The sequence below is a fragment of the Calliphora vicina genome, chromosome 1 (genome assembly GCF_958450345.1).
Source record: "Calliphora vicina chromosome 1, idCalVici1.1, whole genome shotgun sequence".
Taxonomy (NCBI): domain Eukaryota; kingdom Metazoa; phylum Arthropoda; class Insecta; order Diptera; family Calliphoridae; genus Calliphora; species Calliphora vicina.
Genome location: NC_088780.1, coordinates 37163874 through 37185492, shown reverse-complemented (window position 1 = coordinate 37185492; position 21619 = coordinate 37163874). Strand labels below are relative to the sequence as shown.

Below are 21619 nucleotides of genomic sequence, written 5' to 3'. Positions count from 1 at the left end.
CTTTATTCGATTGGTACTTTTTGTAATTTCTTCACCAATGAACCTAGAAACATGAAATAAAGCTTATATGGAACCGAGTGAGTGGGAAACCACAAGTGTGGGCTTTTTGGTCCTTTTTCTATATTCTAATGGTACTTTTTTGAATTTTCTATAACAATGGACTTAGAGACATGAAATTAAGCATATATGGTCCTAAGTGAGTGAGAATTCTAGGGGGAGACTTTTTGGTACCTTTTCTTTATTCGAATGGTACTTTTTGTAATTTCTTCACCAATGAACCTAAAAACATGAAATTAAGACCGGAGTGAGTGGGAATCTACAAGTGACTGCTTTTTGGTACTTTTTCTATATTCGAATGGTACTTTTTGAATTTTCTGTAATAATGGACATAGAAATATGAAGTTAAGCATATATGGTCCTAAGTGAGTGAGAATTCTAGGGGGAGACTTTTTGGTACTTTTTGTTTATTCTAATAGTACTTTTTTGAATTTTCTATAACAATGAACTTAGAAACATGAAATTAATATATGGTCCTAAGTAAGTGAGAATTCTATGGGGAGACTTTGTGGTACTTTTTCTTTATTCGATTAGTACTTTTTGTAATTTCTTCACCAATGAACCTAGAAACATGAAATAAAGCTTATATGGAACCGAGTGAGTGGGAAACTACAAGTGGGTGCTTTTTGGTACTTTTTCTACATTCTAATGGTACTTTTTGAATTTTCTATAATATAATGGACCTAAATATGAAATTAAGCGTATATGGTCCTAAGTGATTGAAAATTCAAGCGGATACCTCATGGTACCTTTTGTTTATTCTAATGGTACTTTTTTTAATTTTCTATTGCAATGGACTTAAAAACATGAAATTAAGCATACATGGTCCTTTTTCTTTATTCGAATGGTACTTTTTGTAATTTCTTCACCAATGAACCTAAAGCCATGAAATTAAGCTTATATGGACCCGAGTGAGTGGGAAACCACAAGTGGGGGATTTTTGGTACTTTTTATATATTCTAATGGTACATTTTTGAATTTCCTATAATAATGGACCTAGAGTTTCTAAAAAATCGAAGAATTTCAAAACCGCGGTTTCGGTTTTAAAAAATTAAAAACCGATCGGTTTCGGTTTTGTGATAATTTATTAAATCTTAAGTATTATAGAAACAAAATTAGTTGATAATATAGGATATGATATACAAATCTAAAATTCAAACTTGACGGGTTATGGTTTAGTGAATGCGAATTTAAAAGTGATAATCAATGGTACTATTTCCTTATTGCAATGGTACTTTTTGAATATTTTATAATAATAAACCTAAAAATTTAAAATTAGGAACACATTTTGCATTTTCTATAATAATGGACCCAGAAATATGAAATTAGACATTTTCAATTAGATTCACAAAGTGAGACTTGACTATTTACTATTTCTTTCTTCTAATTGGGGTGGCGAAGCGCACCGGGTCAGCTAGTTATAAATAAAATTGTAATTAAAAGAAAAATGTATGTCTTATTTACCACAATTGCAAATAAATTTAATTATTGCGGCAGAAATATAAAACCAAAACAAAATGAAAAGGGCAGTTCATAAAGTAAGGGACATATAGAAAACTAGATTATTTTCTGACTCGTGACGCCTCTGTATACTTTGTGGTTGTGTTAACATGATGTTAACTCAGAATAAAAAGTGATTCCAGTTGCTCAAATTTTGTGCAACTGGAATCACTTTTTTCAGTCTTATGTTAGGGAATACAAAATTAACATTGACGTTGTTTTAACGTGATGTTGACTTAAAATTGACGACGATGTTGGCGACGCCAATTAGAATAAAAGTGATTTTAGATGCTCAAATTTTGTCCAACTGGATTCACTTTTTTCGGGTAGCTATGTTACGCTTTTTTCTCCTATTCAATATCTAAAACTTTGCTTCAGACACAAAAGAGATATTCCGAACAGTATACCGAGATATAACCGAGTTAAAATATAGAAAAAGTGATAGAAATCCACCTGGAGCAAAAAAAATCGTATGGCCATTAAATTATTAATGCAGCCAACTTGACAAAACTAATAATGCAGAAGTTCTTATTTTTGGGGCTACTTTCACGTGCAATTGTCAGATTTGAAAAATGTCAATTCTGTCAACGAAAAATTTTGTACTGTGATATACATACATACATATCTATTTATACTTACATTTTTATCAACATTTATATAGCTTTGTTATGTGCTACTTTTACAGGTGGCACTTTCACTAGACGAAGTTGGCCTCGTACATACTAAGCTATAGGCTGACATGTCAACTGAATAAATTTGTAGTTTAGACGAGTGCTCTATTCACATTCCAAGAGGAACAGTTGTCGAAATATGGAATGCATTCCTTTCGTTTTCTTGAGTATATGCCATTACTGTAGTGATTTACATGTAGAATCTGACAATCATTAGGCTGCATTTTAGCAGTTTTTAGTAGTTCTCCACTAAACAATACTAAAAAAAGGTTAGTGACCACATTGTTACAACTGAGCAACCAATCGTCTTGCAGGTAGCCAAAAAGGTTTCTTTATCCATGCCAAAACTCCCAGATAACGCCGTTTTGTATTTTGTAATTACTGTTTTTGGAAATTATTTATTTTAATGTTTTTGACTTCATGTCCAAGTTTAGTCTCTTTTAATTCACATTCGATATTTCCAGAATTTTGTAAAAAATTTTATTTTTACAATTTTTTTTGTTGTTTTTGCAAGGTGTTGCCAGAGCATATATTTTGGCGTATGTCTTATTTTCAGGGACATAACTACCAATATTGGAAAAAATCCTGAAATAATTGTTAATCAAGAATTTTTTTTGAAAAAAGGTCTCTGAATAACAGTTAAAAATAACCAATATTATTTTGGTCTTTGATAACCATTATAAAATATTTTTATTTTTTTTGGTCTTCAATAACCATTATAAAATATTTTTATTTTTATTGGTCTTTGATAACCATTATTAAAGATTTTTATTTTTTTGTTCAGGGACATAACTGTTATAACCAGGGAAACCGGAAATATGCTCTAAAAAAACCGTTTTAAGAGCTTTAAATATGCAGTAAAAACTTTAAAATATGCTCTTAAAATTTAAAAAATATGCTCTTAAAAAAACAAACTTTTACATAATTTTAAACAAAAAAATATACCTACTTTTATTGAAAAAAATCAATACAATTCATTTCTAAAAAGGTAAAGTAACATAAAATAAACAAAAATAACACGAACTAAAACAAGTATAACAAAAAATAAATACAACATTAAAACTATAGGAACTTAAGCTATGAAAAAGCCTCGAGAGGTATTTTTTGAAGATATTTTATATAAATATAAAGTCACTTCTTCAATTAAGTTTATTATTGCAATAAATTACAAAATATTGACTCAAATTTAATAAAAATCGTTGCCTATTGGATCTGAAAACATTTTTATACATAGAAAATGTTCTTTTGACATCAATTGATGTTATAGGAGCAAATTGAAAAGACAATATTTCTTTAACACTTAGAACGGTTAAGTTTGAGTTAGAACTAAAATTTGATATTTAGATGGCGCTATTACTAAAATAGTGCTTATTTTATATTAAAAGAAGTATGAGAGCTACATTCAGCTGTGCCGAATCATATATACCCTTCACCAAATTATACTTCAAATTAAAAAATTTAAATATTTTTAGGTGAACAAACATTTTTTTTTTAAATTTTTTAATTTTTTGGATAAAAATTTTTTTTTTAAACTTTTAAAAAAAAATTTTTTTCGTGAATAAAGTCAAAATATGCTATTAAACAGTAAAATATGCTCTAAAAACCCAAAAATATGACATAAATATGCTCTTAAAACAAATATATGCAAACATATGCATTTAAGGATAAAATATGCAAAAATATGCACTAACAAATCGATGCCAAAATTCTTAAATAGTTCTGAACGAGTAAATATCTTATCCATGTGATCATTAGACTCACCAGAAAAAACATGCATTTGCATATTTTGGTTTCCCTGGTTATAACCAATATTGGAAAAAAATACTGAAATAATTGTTAATCAAGAATCTTTTTGAAAAAAGGTTCTGAATAACAGTTAGAAATAACAAATATTATTTTAGTCTTTGATAACCATTATAAAAGATTTTTATTTTTGTTTGTTTGAGAAAGATTTTTATTTTTTTTTATGTCTTTAATAACCATTATTAAAGATTTTTTTTTCTGGTCTCCTGTAAACATTATGAAAGGTTTTTATTTTTTTGGTATTCCATAGTCATTATAAGTACCAACAAGTTTTTTGATCGCATGGATCTGGTGTTCTTGTATTTTAAAATAGACGGAGAAAGATAAATCGGGTCAGAATTTCATAAGAATCAAGAATATTTATGATTATAAACAGCTTTCTTTTAAAATGTGCAATATGTGGGAGCTATGACTAATTATGAACCAATCGGAATAAAATTAGGTGACATGTCTTCTGTAGTAATGAAACTTATTTGTATTAAACTTTATTGGAGTACCAACATTTTTAAGAAATCTATTCTCGTTAAAATGGTTTTCGGTAGTGGGCCTTATATGGTAGCTATGACTAATTATGGACCGGTTGTTATAAAATTTGGTGACATGACATTTGTATACTATATGTATATAACTTGTGTTAAATTTTATTTGAATGCCAACTTTTTTAAGAGATTTATGCTAGTTAAAGTGATTTTCGGACGTGGATCTTATATGAGAGCTACGACTAATTATGAAACAATCCTTACAAAATTTAGTAGTGAGAGTTCGACTTATTTAAAACTTATTTGTGCTGAATTTGGTTTGGATATCTATCTAACTAAGATATTTATGAGAGATTATCTATTTACAGATCGGACAATCGTATGGGGGCTAGGAGAAATTTCAATAGGCTTCGTCTTGGGGCAATATATGCTACATCACTATGTTGAGTAGGGTATAAATGTTTGTAATGGCTGTAGTGTATAGAAGACCAAAAAAATATAAATCTTTCATAATGGTTATTGAAGACCAAAAAAAAATATAAATCTTTCATAATGGTTATGAAAGACCTAAAAAAAAATCATAATGGTTATCAAAGATTAAAATTTGTGTTTGAGTTATTTATAATTGTTATTATATGGGACCTATTTTTTTTTGCAATTATTTTTTCTATAACCAATTGCTTATTTAAGAAAAATAACAGTTATTTCGAATCCCTGTAATTTTTTGAACTGTATAGCCCTATTGCAAAAATCTCCCAAATTGACATTAGGGCTAACAAATGATCAAGTAGTCAAGTTATAGAAACAAAAATAATAGGTACCACTTTCACTTTTCCGATCTTTTTAGTTTTGGCTTGATTATCCCTAAATGATAGGTATAAATATAAAAAGGAACATTTACTTTGTTCACGCAACATTTGAAAATTTCACTATTAGAATTAATATAGTTATTATATACATACATATTACTAAATATTTAATTATTATTGGATTCCAACTATTTCTAATACATACATTTGTATTTCAAATAAAACATGATACAACAATATAAGGTACACCCAGTAGAAAATAAATTCTCAATTATATAATTCTTGTAACGTCAAACAAAAGAAAATATAAAAAAAATATGAAAAAAATCAAAATCAAAGTTTTACATTATAGGGCTAAATATTGAAAACTCTCCCTAGTGATTCCACCTTCTACAATTATTGTATCATGAAATAAACATAATAATAAAGCAATTCACACAAATTATAAATATATATACTTTAATTAATATTTATTTTGTATGAGAGAAACCACCGTCGTTACATAATTAATATGGATTTATAACTCGAAAAAATAAAATATTAAACGCTGTTAAATTAAAATCACTTCTTCGTAATTTGTTTCCCCTTATAAACATGTTTACCCGACCTTCTGGTAGCATGCTCAACAGATGTTTAATTTTTTCGCGCCAAAAATATTTTCTCTTGTGAAATTTCATGGCAAGGCGAATTTATAGAAGGTGACCTCTGAAGAACAGCTGATTATTTTTTTTATTCTTTTGCTTAGGCAATTGAACTGTCAATTCACTTGTTTGCTGTGGCAAAAAATACAACAAACCCAAAAGCAAAAACAACAACAGGCAACTTTGATAGTTCAATTATCTTTTAACAATAACAAAGTACCTGTTGGTTTTGAACATGTTGTATTTGTTGTAGTTCTGTTCTCACCTTCTATAAATTCGCCTTGTTTGGTGGCTTTTTAAGAAAACAAGACATAGATTGTTATATTTTATGTACATAAATATTTTTTATTTCTTTATTATTTACTTTATAAGGCACAGATTTCTATATACATACATATGTATGTTATAATTTACAAACAAGCAATTTATTTACTTAAAACTACCACAAAAACAAATTTCTTAAACTTAAGACTCAAAATTGATCACAGTTGTTTTTCGTTTCAATATTAATTTGTGCGATCAGCTCAAGGATACTATTATCATAATCGATTTCTGCTTGCTGCAATATTTCTTCCTCGTTCAACTGTTTAAAATGCGGTATCATTTCTTTGTTTCCAATATAAAATATAGCATGCTGAATTTCTCGAGAATTATCCTTTCTCAGATTCAATGGTCCAATTGAACTGGTTTTGAATTTATTAACGAATTGTAAAACTTTGTATTGCACTGAGGATTGTTCCTTGTTGTGATCCATTTTTGTTATTTTTTGTATTCTGTGGTGTGGTTAGTTGCAATAACCATCTAATAATGACTGATCAACAGACAAACAATAAATACCCAATTCTCATGCTGTCGACCATCTAGGATTTTCGGTTTTTGATTTGAAAAACTTAAATGCAGCGTTTTGTTTACTAGTACTTGCACAGACGCACGCACATACACAATTAATTGTTTACATATATACTAGCTTGCCTTCTGCGCTACTTTTTTCTCAAAAGTTAAGAGAAAAAGTTTTTTATTTAATAAACAATTTTTTATTGCAATGCTCTTATTGATAAGAATTATACTACATATGTATGTATACATATATAATGTACGATCTTTTGCAAATGTATCTTTAAATTTACAAACGACAGAGATTCTCTGTAGGTACATAACGTTAGACGTAGAGTTACTTTTTGGTAGCAAAATTAACTGTTTCTCTTGAGTTCCAACTCGTGATAATCCAACATATAGTTGTCCAATGGGAAAACATCATTTATGTAGGTCCATTGCAACCAAAATGAAAGTTTGACGGGAAATTGGGAAAATGATCCTCGGAATGTTTGCTAACTGACCAGCTGTCTTTTAAGTCTTTAATAAGAAGTATTGTGCCATTGTACACGTTAGGTGGGCTTAAATTCCTTAAAAGCATAATGCTCCGGCTTTCGTGAGATAACAATCCATAAGGTTTAAGCAAATTTAAACATTCTTGTGCATCCTCGACATTGGTAACGGTATCACTCGACTTTGTGACGGTCACATTAAATATACATAATTTTTATATTGTATTCCTTTTTGTTTAATTATTTTTTATTACATAAAATTTCGACATCACTTCAAATTGACACAAAAATATTTTTAATTGTTTTTGTTATGGTGTTTCGCAATATGTACTAAAAGAAAATACATATAAATGTGCTCTGTGACACCAGAGGGCAGACGTGTCTTTCGGTTTGTAGGTTTTCAATCACAATAACCACACAGTGCAAGGTTGAAAATGAGGACCACTAATTATGTTCTCGTACTTGATAATTTGCAAGGACCAGAAATAACTGTTATTTTTTTTCAAATAAGCAATTGCTTATAGAAAAAATAACGGTATAAATCAAGATCAACGAAACAGCTTGCATTTTTATAATTTCTTTGTTGGTGTTGAAAGCTCTCATAATTAGAAGCACACAAAATTTAAATTCAATACATATAATAGTGCATTTCTCATATATTTGGAATACAAACTGACCGTTATGGGTATCATTGAATAGTGCTTCACAATACCTTTAATATGATATATAATATGGTACAGTTTATTAATATTGTGAACCAAAAATTCCTTTTTGATTTTATATGACAAAAAAGTGATTTTAGCGAAGCCGGTGTTCGATACACCTCAGAGTTAAAAATCTCTTCACCCGGCCAGAAACAGAAAACAGAAAAAAAAATTATGAAAATATAAACTGTTACGGGGATCTTGATTTGTCCCGTAATAACAATTATTAGACTTGTGCTTAATAGTTCATTTCAATGACCGCTCATTTTAGTTCATAGTTCAAAACTGAACTAAGTAGCTCTCTAGTTCAATCTTTCTTTTTGATTTTTGAACTACCTTTTTATAAAAAAGAAACGAATGATACATTTCTTATATTGAAATTGACTCTCTGTTCTGAACTAAAACAACAGATATGCTACTGGAGCTAAAATTCTCCTTCGGTTTTTAATCTCCTGTCAGTTGCAGTATAATTCTGAGAACAGATTATATCCATTATGACCCTTATTTTTTCGGCATTATGTCAGAATTCGTATAAAAAGAAGCAGGAAAAACAACGAAAACACACATTTAGTTAAGAGAGTACATTTGAAACCTTTTAGTTCATAGTTCATTTCTTAACTAAGTGAGCAAACGATTTGAACTAGTTCATTTAGTTCAAATAATGGAACCGTTCAATAATGAGTTCGTTCATGAACTACCCAAGTCTAACAATTATAAACAATTCAAAAAAATTTTAGTCTTTGATAACCATTATGAAAGATTTTTATTTTTTTTGGTCTTTGGTAACCATTATGAAAATTTTTTATTTTTTTTTCGGTCTTTGATAACCATTATGAAAGATTTTTATTTTTTTCGGTCTTTGATAACATTATGAAAGATTTTTATTTTTTTTTTGTCTTTGATAACCATTATGAAAATTTTTTATTTTTTTTTGGTCTTTGGTAACCATTATGAAAATTTTTTATTTTTTTCGGTTTTTGATAACCATTATGAAAGATTTTTATTTTTTTCGGTCTTTGATAACATTATGAAAGATTTTTATTTTTTTCGGTCTTTGATAACCATTATGAAATTTTTTTATTTTTTTTCGGTCTTTGATAACCATTATGAAAGATTTTTATTTTTTTCGGTCTTTGATAACCATTATGAAAATTTTTTATTTTTTTTCGGTCTTTGATAACCATTATGAAAGATTTTTATTTTTTTCGGTCTTTGATAACATTATGAAAGATTTTTATTTTTTTCGGTCTTTGGTAACCATTATGAAAGATTTTTATTTTTTTCGGTCTTTGATAACATTATGAAAGATTTTTATTTTTTTTCGGTATTTGATAACCATTATGAAAGATTTTTATTTTTTTCGGTCTTTGATAAACATTATGAAAGGTTTTTTTTCGGTCTTTGATAACCATTATGAAAGATTTTTATTTTTTTTTGTCTTTGGTAACCATTATGAAAATTTTTTATTTTTTTCGGTTTTTGATAACCATTATGAAAGCTTTTTATTTTTTTTTTTGGTCTTTGGTAACCATTATGAAAATTTTTTATTTTTTTTTGGTCTTTGATAACCATTATGAAAGATTTTTATTTTTTTCGGTCTTTGATAAATAGTATGAAAAATTTTTATTTTTTTTGGTCTTTGGTAACCATTATGAAATTTTTTTATTTTTTTTCTGTGTTTGATAACCATTATGAAAGATTTTTATTTTTTTTCGGTCTTTGATAACCATTATGAAAGATTTTTATTTTTTTCGGTCTTTGATAAATAACCATTATGAAAGATTTTTATTTTTTTTTGGTAACCATTATGAAAATTTTTTATTTTTTTTCCGTCTTTGATAACCATTATGAAAGATTTTTATTTTTTTTCGGTCTTTGATAACCATTATGAAAGATTTTTATTTTTTTTGTCTTTGGTAACCATTATGAAAATTTTTTATTTTTTTCCGTCTTTGGTAACCATTATGAAAGATTTTTATTTTTTTCGGTCTTTGATAACATTATGAAAGATTTTTATTTTTTTCGGTCTTTGATAACCATTATGAAAGATTTTTATTTTTTTTTTGGTCTTTGGTAACCATTATGAAAATTTTTTATTTTTTTCGGTTTTTGATAACCATTATGAAAGATTTTTATTTTTTTTTGTCCATTATGAAATTTTTTTATTTTTTTCGGTTTTTGATAACCATTATGAAAATTTTTTATTTTTTTTTGGTTTGGTAGTGTTTATAAAAAACCGACTTTTTAAAAAAGCGGTTTGTCGGTTAACCGAAAATTTGCCTTTTTTAGAAAACCGGTTTTTCGATTAACCGACATCGAAAAAACCGGTTAAACCGGTTAACCGTCATATATATGTAGAAAACATAAAATGTCCAATAAAGTATACACAACTTTGAAATTTTTAGTTTTTTTTGGTTAATATTAAATAACTATAAATATACAAAAGTGCAAAGTCCATTCTATTTTATAAAAATTTCAAAATTATTATCTCAGTCAAATGGAATTGAGTATAAATATGTTACTAAATATATAAACTTGTTTTAATTATTGTTTTTTCATTAAATTTCAACCAAAAAATGTAAAATTTATTAAATATTTGATAATTTTGAAATTTATTATCACCTCGAATTTTTGATATGAAACAGAAAATGTTACAAGTCCCAAAAAAGGACCTATAAGATGCAAACACGCTTCTTCTTAGCTGTGATTATTTGTTATTATAAATCATACCAAATAACTAATAAAACTCCATTATCAGATTTCAAATCATGGATTTCAATATTTCCGAAAAGGACTTTGTACACTATTAATAAATTAAAATTTTAAGAACAAAACACACGACTGAAGTCAAATTTATTGAAAGAAGGTATGTACATCAAATTCAGTTTAACGTTTCGTAAAATCATCACAAAATGTATAATGAATCATTATTAAAATTTAGTTTAACTTCTAGAATTATGCGGAATTAAATTTTTAATAGTTTCAATATGTGCAATTTATTCTGAAAAAGTTTTTCAGTAATCCTCTACTATTTAGAATAATTGTAATTCTTAAAAATATTAATCTAAAGAGGTATGTATTGTAAATCAGCAGTATAGGTTTCAAATCAGACCGAATGTTTGATATAATGTGTACACAATGAATATAAACCGGATAACCGGTTAACCGAAAAACAGGTTTTTCTTTGAAATCTCGGTTTTTCAGTTAACCGGTTATCCGGTTTATAAACACTAGTAACCATTATGAACATTTTTTATTTTTTTTGGTCTTTGATAACCTTATGAAAGATTTTTATTTTTTTCGGTCTTTGATAAATAGTATGAAAAATTTTTATTTTTTTGGTCTTTGGTAACCATTATGAAATTTTTTTATTTTTTTTTTGTGTTTGATAACCATTATGAAAGATTTTTATTTTTTTTCGGTCTTTGATAACATTATGAAAATTTTTTTTTATTTTTTTTTGGTCTTTGTTAACCATTATGAAAGATTTTTATTTTTTTCGGTCTTTGATAACTATTATGAAAGATTTTTATTTTTTTCGGTCTTTGATAACCATTATGAAAGATTTTTATTTTTTTCGGTCTTTGGTAACTATTATAAAAGATTTTTATTTTTTTTGTCTTTGGTAACCATTATGAAAATTTTGTATTTTTTTTTGGTCTTGGTAACCATTATGAAAGATTTTTATTTTTTTTTGTCTTTGATAACCATTATGAAAATTTTTTATTTTTTTTTGGTCTTTGGTAACCATTATGAACATTTTTTATTTTTTTTCTGTGTTTGATAACCATTATGAAAGATTTTTATTTTTTTTCGGTCTTTGATAACCATTATAAAAGATTTTTATTTTTTTCGGTCTTTGATAACATTATGAAAAATTTTTTTTATTTTTTTTCCGTCTTTGGTAACCATTATAAAAGATTTTTATTTTTTTTTGTCTTTGATAACCATTATGAAAATTTTGTATTTTTTTTTGGTCTTGGTAACCATTATGAAAGATTTTTATTTTTTTTTGTCTTTGGTAACCATTATGAAAGATTTTTATTTTTTTCGGTCTTTGATAAACATTATGAAAGATTTTTTTTCGGTCTTTGATAACCATTATGAAAGATTTTTATTTTTTTTTGTCTTTGGTAACCATTATGAAAATTTTTTATTTTTTTCGGTTTTTGATAACCATTATGAAAGCATTTTATTTTTTTTTTGGTCTTTGGTAACCATTATGAAAATTTTTTATTTTTTTTTGGTCTTTGGTAACCATTATGAAATTTTTTTATTTTTTTTTTGTTCTTTGATAACCATTATGAAAGATTTTTATTTTTTTCGGTCTTTGATAAATAGTATGAAAAATTTTTATTTTTTTGGTCTTTGGTAACCATTATGAAAATTTTTTATTTTTTTCTGTGTTTGATAACCATTATGAAAGATTTTTATTTTTTTTCGGTCTTTGATAACCATTATAAAAGATTTTTATTTTTTTTTTGTCTTTGGTAACCATTATGAAAATTTTTTACCAGAATACAGAAATTTTCATAACCATTATGAAAATTTTTTATTTTTTTTCGGTCTTTGATAACCATTATGAAAGATTTTTATTTTTTTTCGGTCTTTGATAACCATTATGAAAGATTTTTATTTTTTTTGTCCATTATGAAATTTTTTTATTTTTTTCGGTTTTTGATAACCATTATGAAAGCTTTTTATTTTTTTTTTTGGTCTTTGGTAACCATTATGAAAATTTTTTATTTTTTTTCGGTCTTTGATAACCATTATAAAAGATTTTTATTTTTTTCGGTCTTTGATAACCATTATGAAAATTTTTTATTTTTTTTCGGTCTTTGATAACCATTATGAAAGATTTTTATTTTTTTTCGGTCTTTGATAACCATTATGAAAGATTTTTATTTTTTTTCGGTCTTTGATAACCATTATGAAAGATTTTTATTTTTTTTGGTCTTTGGTAACCATTATGAAATTTTTTTATTTTTTTCAGTCTTTGATAACCATTATGAAAGATTTTTATTTTTTTTTGTCTTTGGTAACCATTATGAAAATTTTTTACTTTTTTTCGGTCTTTGATAACCATTATGAAAGCTTTTTATTTTTTTTTGGTCTTTGGTAACCATTATGAAAATTTTTTATTTTTTTTTTGGTCTTTGGTAACCATTATGAAAAATTTTTATTTTTTTTCGGTCTTTGATAACCATTATGAAAGATTTTTATTTTTTTTCGGTCTTTGATAAATAGTATGAAAATTTTTTATTTTTTTTGGTCTTTGGTAACCATTATGAAATTTTTTTATTTTTTTCAGTCTTTGATAACCATTATGAAAATTTTTTATTTTTTTTCGGTCTTTGATAACCATTATGAAAGATTTTTATTTTTTTTTTTGTCTTTGGTAACCATTATGAAAATTTTTTACTTTTTTTCGGTCTTTGATAACCATTATGAAAGATTTTTATTTTTTTCGGTCTTTGATAACTATTATGAATTTTTTTTATTTTTTCGGTTTTTGATAAAAATTATGAAAGATTTTTATTTTTTTCGAAGACATGTCACCTAAGTTTATGCCGATTGGTCCATAATTAGTCATAGCTCCCACATACTGTAAAACTCGGAATTTTTTTTTTTGAGTCCAGTCAACTGTAATAAAATAGCTCCCTAAAGTATGCAGTACAAATTTAGATATTTTTGTTTGCCAATAAATAAGAGGCAGGGTAGTGGGTTGAAGAAACTTGAAGAACTAACATTAGTAAATGCTACCTTGCGAAGCTGGGGGCGATCAACTAGTTTATAATAAAATACACGTGCACTACAAAAATTGCACATATAAAACAATAATGTATAAGCATATACACCATTATTTTTTTATTGCATAATAATCTACACAGCTGATTCTATATGTGGTCAAATTTTAGTGAAATTCCACAAAGTGGGTCAAAAGATCAATTGAAATATTACTTTTGTTCTAGATGTCTACTAACACAAAAATTTTAAACTCAATTATTTCGAAATGACAATAAAATTATACACTATTGTTTTATTAAGGGGACGATATGTACATTAACTACTACAATTACTAACAAAATATGTATTTTTTTAAATAATACATAAATGGGTATGGTCGACGTTTTCAGTGGTAGTAAGCAGTGATTTTAGTGACTTACTTTTTTATCATGCCTTATTTTAGGTCTCCTATATGTTTTCTAATATATTAACTAACAAAACTGGTATTACCTGACCCTCATAACTTTCGCGTTATCCTTTCCAAATTTCGAAATGATAAGGGTTAGAAAAGCCTAGATAAATTGATTGAACCACCAATCCATGAACATTTGTTCAAGAACGATATTCATATATTTACATATGTTACACGCATGAGAATTTCATAAAAGTTCTCACGTTCGGGTATCTGCGATTTTTTGGATTATGTTACCATCAAAGCAGTAATACCTTCTTACATTTTGGTTTCCTTCTCACAAATCTAAATATTTTCTTGATTTGGGACCTTTAGGTCAAGGAAATCAAATATAAAAATGTACCCTATGCGTTTGTAGGTAATGGACTATTTTTTTAATATCTTTATATGGTACTATACTAAAAAACCTAATTCATCTGTCTTCCGTTTGCTGTAATCTAAATTTCCAAAACAAACAAAAAAAAACTTTAACTTCTCTCAATTTTAAATCAGAGAACATAGCTGGAGAAGAGTAAGATGGTCTAAACCCTCACGATATTGCCCTCCCATCCTGGATCACTACTGTAATTCTGTAAATATATGTATACAAAAACTAAACAAATTATTGGAAAATAAACATTCGGTTTCAATAAACAATTTTATAATAGCAAATAAACAATCAGAGTCAAATTCATTTCATACTACATGCTAATTGGGAGCCTAGTTTTCGCCGCAATTTTAGCCTAAAACATCAGTTTAACCTATTATTTTTGTCTTTAAAATATTGTAATATGATCTAAATACTTTCACATAGTAACATTTTATTATTTTCTTCCATTCAAATCATCTTGAATACAAGTTTCAACGGTTTTTGTGTTTTCAGTCGTGGTAGCGATTCTCGTGGAATTGCCCATATGGTATCAAGACGCTTCAGAAATTCAATTTCAACCAACGCTCATACAGATGGGCATCGCTAAATCGGCTTCGCAATACAAAGATCCAGAATATACATATTAATTTAAAAGAATAAAAAATAAAAAAAATATTGGACAAACAAAACAAACAGTCATCAAATTTATTTGTCATTGGCATTTTCTGGAAGACTTTAAAAATTGTTTCATTTGTTTGTTATAAATTACATGTCAACATTTTCATTTAAAATACTTTATTTTTGCGGGTGATTGTCCAAATGATATGGTATCACAAAATTGTATAACACTTGGTGTCAAACACACACTATTCCAAAATATATAACAGTTTAGCTACTAAAGTCATCACTAAATACAACACTGTTTCTAACATAGCGCCATCTATGTGTCAAAAACTAAGTAAATAAATAATTTAACTAAATTATTACAAACAATGACATTAAATCGACAGCCTTTATTAAAATAACATTTTATTTATTAATTGTAATATTTTTCACAGTTATAAATATTTCATAACATTAATATTACGCTAATTATGACTATTTTCCACAACATCTGTTGTAGTGTTGCATTTCACCAATTGCCCATCAACTCTGCCTTAACCCTTCACTTGACAGCTAAATATTGCACACAACAGCTAAAATATCTTTACTTTCAAGTAAATTTTACTTTTAGTGAGTAGTCATTTTGTAGTAGTGTCGCGAACGGGTGTGTTTAACAATAAACTAAACGCTGCGTAAAACTAATAGTAGATAAAAAACAAGAAAAAAAACAACACCTCAAGAAAGAGAAGAAATATTATAAAATTAGTGCAAAAATTCTACATAAAATATGTAATAAATTGAATAATTTGGGGTAAATTATTAAAATTTAATAAGTTTTGTTTGAAGTGAAGTGATTTTTTTAAAGAAATTTTATTAATTTATAGGTTTAAATTGAGAAAACATAAATTGTGTTGGCTTAATTTTTACTGTGCAAAAATCAAATAAGAAAAAATAAGAATTGGTAGAATAAATGTAAAAAAATGAGAAAAAATTGTATTCTAAATATATATGTGTGTGTATGTGTGCGGGAGCGTTTTTGTGCTAAAGAAGACCCGCTGCTGTGTATACGTGAAAAATTTCTTTACAACACCCTTGATTAATAAAAAAACAAATGAGCAGCAGCAACAACAGCTACATTAAAGTACTACTTTAACAACAAGAAAGTCAAGTGTGTCAAATGAAAAACAAAAAAATAAAATAAAAACTAATTACATACAAAAATTAAAATAAAACTATTTCGTAAAATAAAATAATAAAAAAACTATAACATATTTGTTTAAAGTTTAACTTATATACTAAAGTTTAAAACCAGAACTTAATTAAATATTTTAATGTAAAACTAGTACAACAGGGTGTTTTATATATAATTAATTATTTATTTATGCATCTGTCATTAACAAGTGTTTATTTATATATTGTTTGTTGTTAATTTATTACAAATTCCTTTACTTTGACTAAGCTAAAGAAAACAAAGGACATTGGCAAAATTCCTTTATTAAGAAACAAGTGTTTTTTTTGATAGTGTAAAAGGAAATAGGAAAAATAAACGAAATTAATGTCAAAAGAAAACAGTGTAAAAATTTCAACCCTAAAATTGTGTTTTGTTTTCTGCTGCTTCCTTACATTGATAATTTTTGTTCCTTTTCTTTTACACCCCCTCTCTGAAATTTTGTTACTCTGGTCAAGTTCTCTACGTCAAATGTATTGTTTGTTTTTTTTTATATTTTTCTTTTTAACAAATTGTGTATGAGTGTGTTTGTATGTATGTGAGTGCGTAAATTCGTTTATTACGTTCGTGCATTTTTGTTGTTGCTGTTTTTGGTTTTCGTTTGTTATGTTTTGTTATTTTCTTTTTTTCTTATTGTGTCAGTCATACAAGGACATTTTAGTTTTAGACGGGATACACAACATTAAACAACGCATAACGCTAGAACCAACGTGTAATAATAACAATAATAAATACAAAAACAATTAATAAAAAAAAAATTACAATAACAAATAAACACATACCTACACACATATGCTTTAAATTGTATCTACATATTTCATTCATGTTAAAATTTGTTTTAGAAAATAATCAAAATAGTACAACAAAATACTACGCCAAAAACAAGAACAACAACTGTTTCAATTTAAACACCCCCCCATTCTTTCGTACATTTACTCTTAATTTTTTGTTCGTATTTTGCTGTGCAGTGTTTTAGTTGCGAAAATAAGAGAGTAATTTTTAATAAGAAATTTGTCTTCAATTGTCATCATCATCAGGTGTATTTCCATTGGACGAGTACATATTTGCTGTTATCAAATGGTGAGTTGAAATAAAGTTTTATTAATATTTTAAGACTTAAAATTTAAGTGATTTAATCCTTTTGTTGGGGAAAAAATGCAAAATTCATTAATTGTAGTTCAATTAGATTAGAAATTATTTAAATTAACAGCGCATTTTGCAAAGCGAAACAAATATTTATGGAAAACTGCCAAAAAATACAATACTACAATGGAAACTTAAATTAAAATAAGAACATAATTAAATTTTGAAAATAGGTTTCATTTTTACAAAAATTTTCTGGCCCTTTTAGTGAATCAGTATTGTTTTTTATTACTGCTTCACAGCGATGATGAATTGAACCTATTAAAGAATCAGTCGTCTTCTTTGAAATACAGTGTTGGAAAAAATAATAGGAACGAATGCTTTTTTTCAAACTTTTTAAGTATGTTAGTCAAATTTAGTTTTGTTTAAAAAAATTGATATGCAGTTTTGTTTATCAGACATACAGCATAAGAAAAAACATAATAATTCCTATTTTCATTTATATTTTAATACATTATATGACTAACAATGTATTGTGTCAATATTTTTACTGGAAAAAATAATAGAAACGCGTAAAAGGATTCAACTTTTCGAGGCACATCTTTATATTTTTTGTTAAAAAACTATCTTATCTAAATATTTAGTTGCTCTACCTTTGTTTTTCACAACTTTATTGCATCTGCGGCTCATGGAATCAACAAATTTCTATGCAAACGTCCTTGTCAATGTCAAATCACTCTTCCTGGATTTGTTCCCATAATTCGTGCTTATTTTTCGGACTGAAACCCTCTAGCTTCCTTATGAGCACTCCCCAAAGGTGTTTCATTGGGTTAAGGTCCGGTGACTGCGGAGGCCATTCCATAAGAGGTACTTTGTTGACAGCAAACCAGTATTTTGCCAATTTTGAGGAGTGCTTCTGACTATTGTCCTGCTGAAACTCCCATCTGAAGGGCATCCCTTCCTCAGAAAATGGAAGCATTAAGCTTTGCAATATATTTACGTAGTCCTGGATGCATATTTCGTTCTTTATCCAATATACTGGACCGACACCAGAAGAGGAGAAACAGCCCCATATCATGATGGATCATTCGCAATGACTTCAAAATTATTTTTAACCTAATTGTTTGCAAATCACAAAATAGTCTCAGAGAGTCTACATCTGAAGAAGATTATGGACGATGGTACGAATAAAGACTGTTTCTTTATGAACGTTGTTCACAACCTGAACTAAAGCATAATTTGTTGTAGGATGAGATATTTTAATACTAATTGTTTTTTTTTTGTTCATCCCAAAGCAATAAATGATCTATGATGCATGACTTATAACGGTTCCCTGATATATTTAGTAATGCAATGAATTCATGTTTTGTATTGCTAGAAATTCCGGAATTTTCTTTGGAATATAGACATTTGTATGGCTGTAGCTTAATCTCCATTATGTTATGTATTGGCCGACATACTCACGTTAAACTTTTTCTATGCCGATCCGACCAAAAAAGACACTGTTTCCTGATCTTTTCTGTATTGTAATGTATCCGTAATTTGTAGACTACAAAATAATGTAAAAACATGCCGAATATTCTGATTGAATAATGCTAAATTCTTCGAAGATCTTTACTGAGAAAGTATATCCACGAAGTACAGCTATATCCTAGTAACTATAGTATTGTTATGAATCCATGATTTGAACCCTTGCTGGCCGAAATTCTTACTTTAGTCATATTCGACCCTTATCCCCAGCCTTTGCTACAACTCTTTCGCAATAATACAAAACGGCGACAAAACTTCGCTGAATTCCGAATACTGACAGACATTCGTTTGAAGAGTAACACTTGAACGGCTGTTCATTGATCTACAATGTCTTGTGCTGGCTCAATGATAAATATGATGCATAGATCACATTGTTGGCCGACATTCTTTCTACTCCCATCTAGCCCATTATAGCGTTTGCTACAACACTTTACTGATCTTATAAAACGGTGACAAAACTTGCCCTAATTCCGATTGCATAATGACAAACACTAGTTCGAACATTTAAACGGCTTTTCCTTGATCTCTATTGTATTGTGGTGGATTTGTGATTTGTTCAATAATAAAAATGCTTGTCGCACATTTCATCACATTTGAGATCAAAATTTACCAAAAGCTTCCCTATGTTTCCAACGAGATTAATAACTAGATGACAACGATTCTATGAAGAAAATAAATAGTAATGCAATTCTTCAGTTATATGGTCCGGTTCTGACAGGCACGGATACAGGTCAACCATTTGGGATGGAAAATAAAGTAAAATTTATTTTACATTTTTCTTTTTTCCTTTTTTTATATTCAATCAATATTTCACATAAAATATGTTCCCTTTTTCCATTTCATTCCTATCTGCTTGAATTTAAGTGTTTTTATTTCTAGTTTGGGAAAAGTTTAAATATAGAGTGAGATTTATTAGCATAGATAACACTGTGTGTAATCTTTTGAGTCATGGAAATATAACCATATACGGACACCACTACGTGATAAAAGACAAAAAAAAGACCCGGTTTGCCCAAAGTCATGCACTTTTTTTATGGGCCCCAAAATAATATTGCCTTGTGTGGGAATCGAACAGTCACATTATTCCCAATAAGCATTTTTACTGGAATTCAAGTTGAATGCAAGTGTAATTCAAGCCTTTAATTATAGTCAAGTAATTGAATTACAGTTGTATTACACTTTATCTCAATATCATTATCCAGTAAAAAGGAAACATCAATTTAAGCCATATGTTTTTTGTTTGAAAAATATTTAATTTTTCAAATATTTTTCAAGTTTAAAACATAATTACATTTGCATTCAAGTCAAATTATAACAAAATGTTCAAGTGCTTGAATTTTTGTGACTTTGGTGCTTACTGGGTTTGCTTGTGTTTGATAGTCAAGCTGCTAACTCACTGCTCCATGTACGAGTTATTTTATTGGAAGTTAACAATAGTTTTAACATCAACATATGTATAAATGAATATGATATGAACAAAAAAATTAATGGCTTTGACAAGTGGCGAACCACTAACCTCCCGTTTTCCAGTCAAACACACTAGATAGCTGTGCTAAATGCAAAAGTTCATTACCAGCCTGTATAAAAATAAGTACTTATTCTAGTAAATAAAATAATGTGCTGGGTATCCACCACTCCTTACAAAAGAATGCATGAAATAACTAGTTGTCATTACAAAAATTTACAAAATTTTTGCTGGGAAGTAATCATTTTCTAAGACTCATAACTTGCCAACAGTTCGGAATTTTGATTTACTCTCTAAGGCAAAGTTGTAGCCCTTGTCATAAAGAATAATAATTGTGATAAAAAACTTCATATTCAAGATCAAAATTGAGATCTTAGTTACATTTTTGTAGTTGATTGTTTCCTTGAATTTTGAACGGTTTGCTACCTATGGACCTGAACAGGGGAAAAAAGGTAAAAAATCGAGCGATTTTGATTTTGATCTTGAACATGAAATTCTTTTTGATTTTATATGTTTACAATTTTTGTTCTTTATGACAAGAACTACAACTTTCCCTCAGAGAGTAAATCAAAATTCCGACCTGTTTGCAAGATATGACTTTTTTGCAAAAATTACACCGATACCCCAAATCTTTGGGTCTTTTATCACGTAGTTGTTATCACTGTGTATTTAAAGAGGTCTTTAGAAAACATCAGTGACTAACAACAAAAATGCTATAAACTGTAACTGGAACTATACATTTTCTCTTTAACCAAGTTTGGCTATCAATTAGAAAAGGTTAAATAAAAACGGTAACGCTAATGTGGATTATATCGGTAACGGTATTTGCAGTTATTTCGGTAACGATATTTTAATTTCATCCTGAATCAAATTATTAATAAAACTAAGAAGTTGCCAAATGTTGTATTTTATTATATTTGTCCAATTCGCAATCGGTGTCGTAGAGTTGTATCGTTGTATATCGTAATATTGTTATTAATGTTTTGTTTTTGTTTCGAAATATATTTATGACATACAACGATACAACGTTACGACAACGATTGTGAATTGGACAGTTGTATTTAATCCATTATTAAGATTAAAAAATTTAATTTTTATAATTTAAATTATTTATAGAATATTAGGAAACTGTTTCGGTATTTAGCGGCAACGGTAGTTGAGCTGAAAAGGTAT

The 21619-nt window shown here is 27.5% G+C and overlaps 1 long non-coding RNA gene across 1 annotated transcript in view; it reads left to right on the top strand.

The window, feature by feature from the left end:
- Window positions 1–15733: 15733 nt before the first annotated feature.
- Window positions 15734–21619, top strand: part of LOC135957915 (uncharacterized) — a 101105-nt gene continuing 95219 nt past the window's right edge. The window contains exons 1-2 of the long non-coding RNA XR_010576435.1: window positions 15734–16112; window positions 17211–17448. This is a non-coding gene — a long non-coding RNA (uncharacterized LOC135957915). The remainder of the gene's footprint in view (window positions 16113–17210; window positions 17449–21619) is intronic.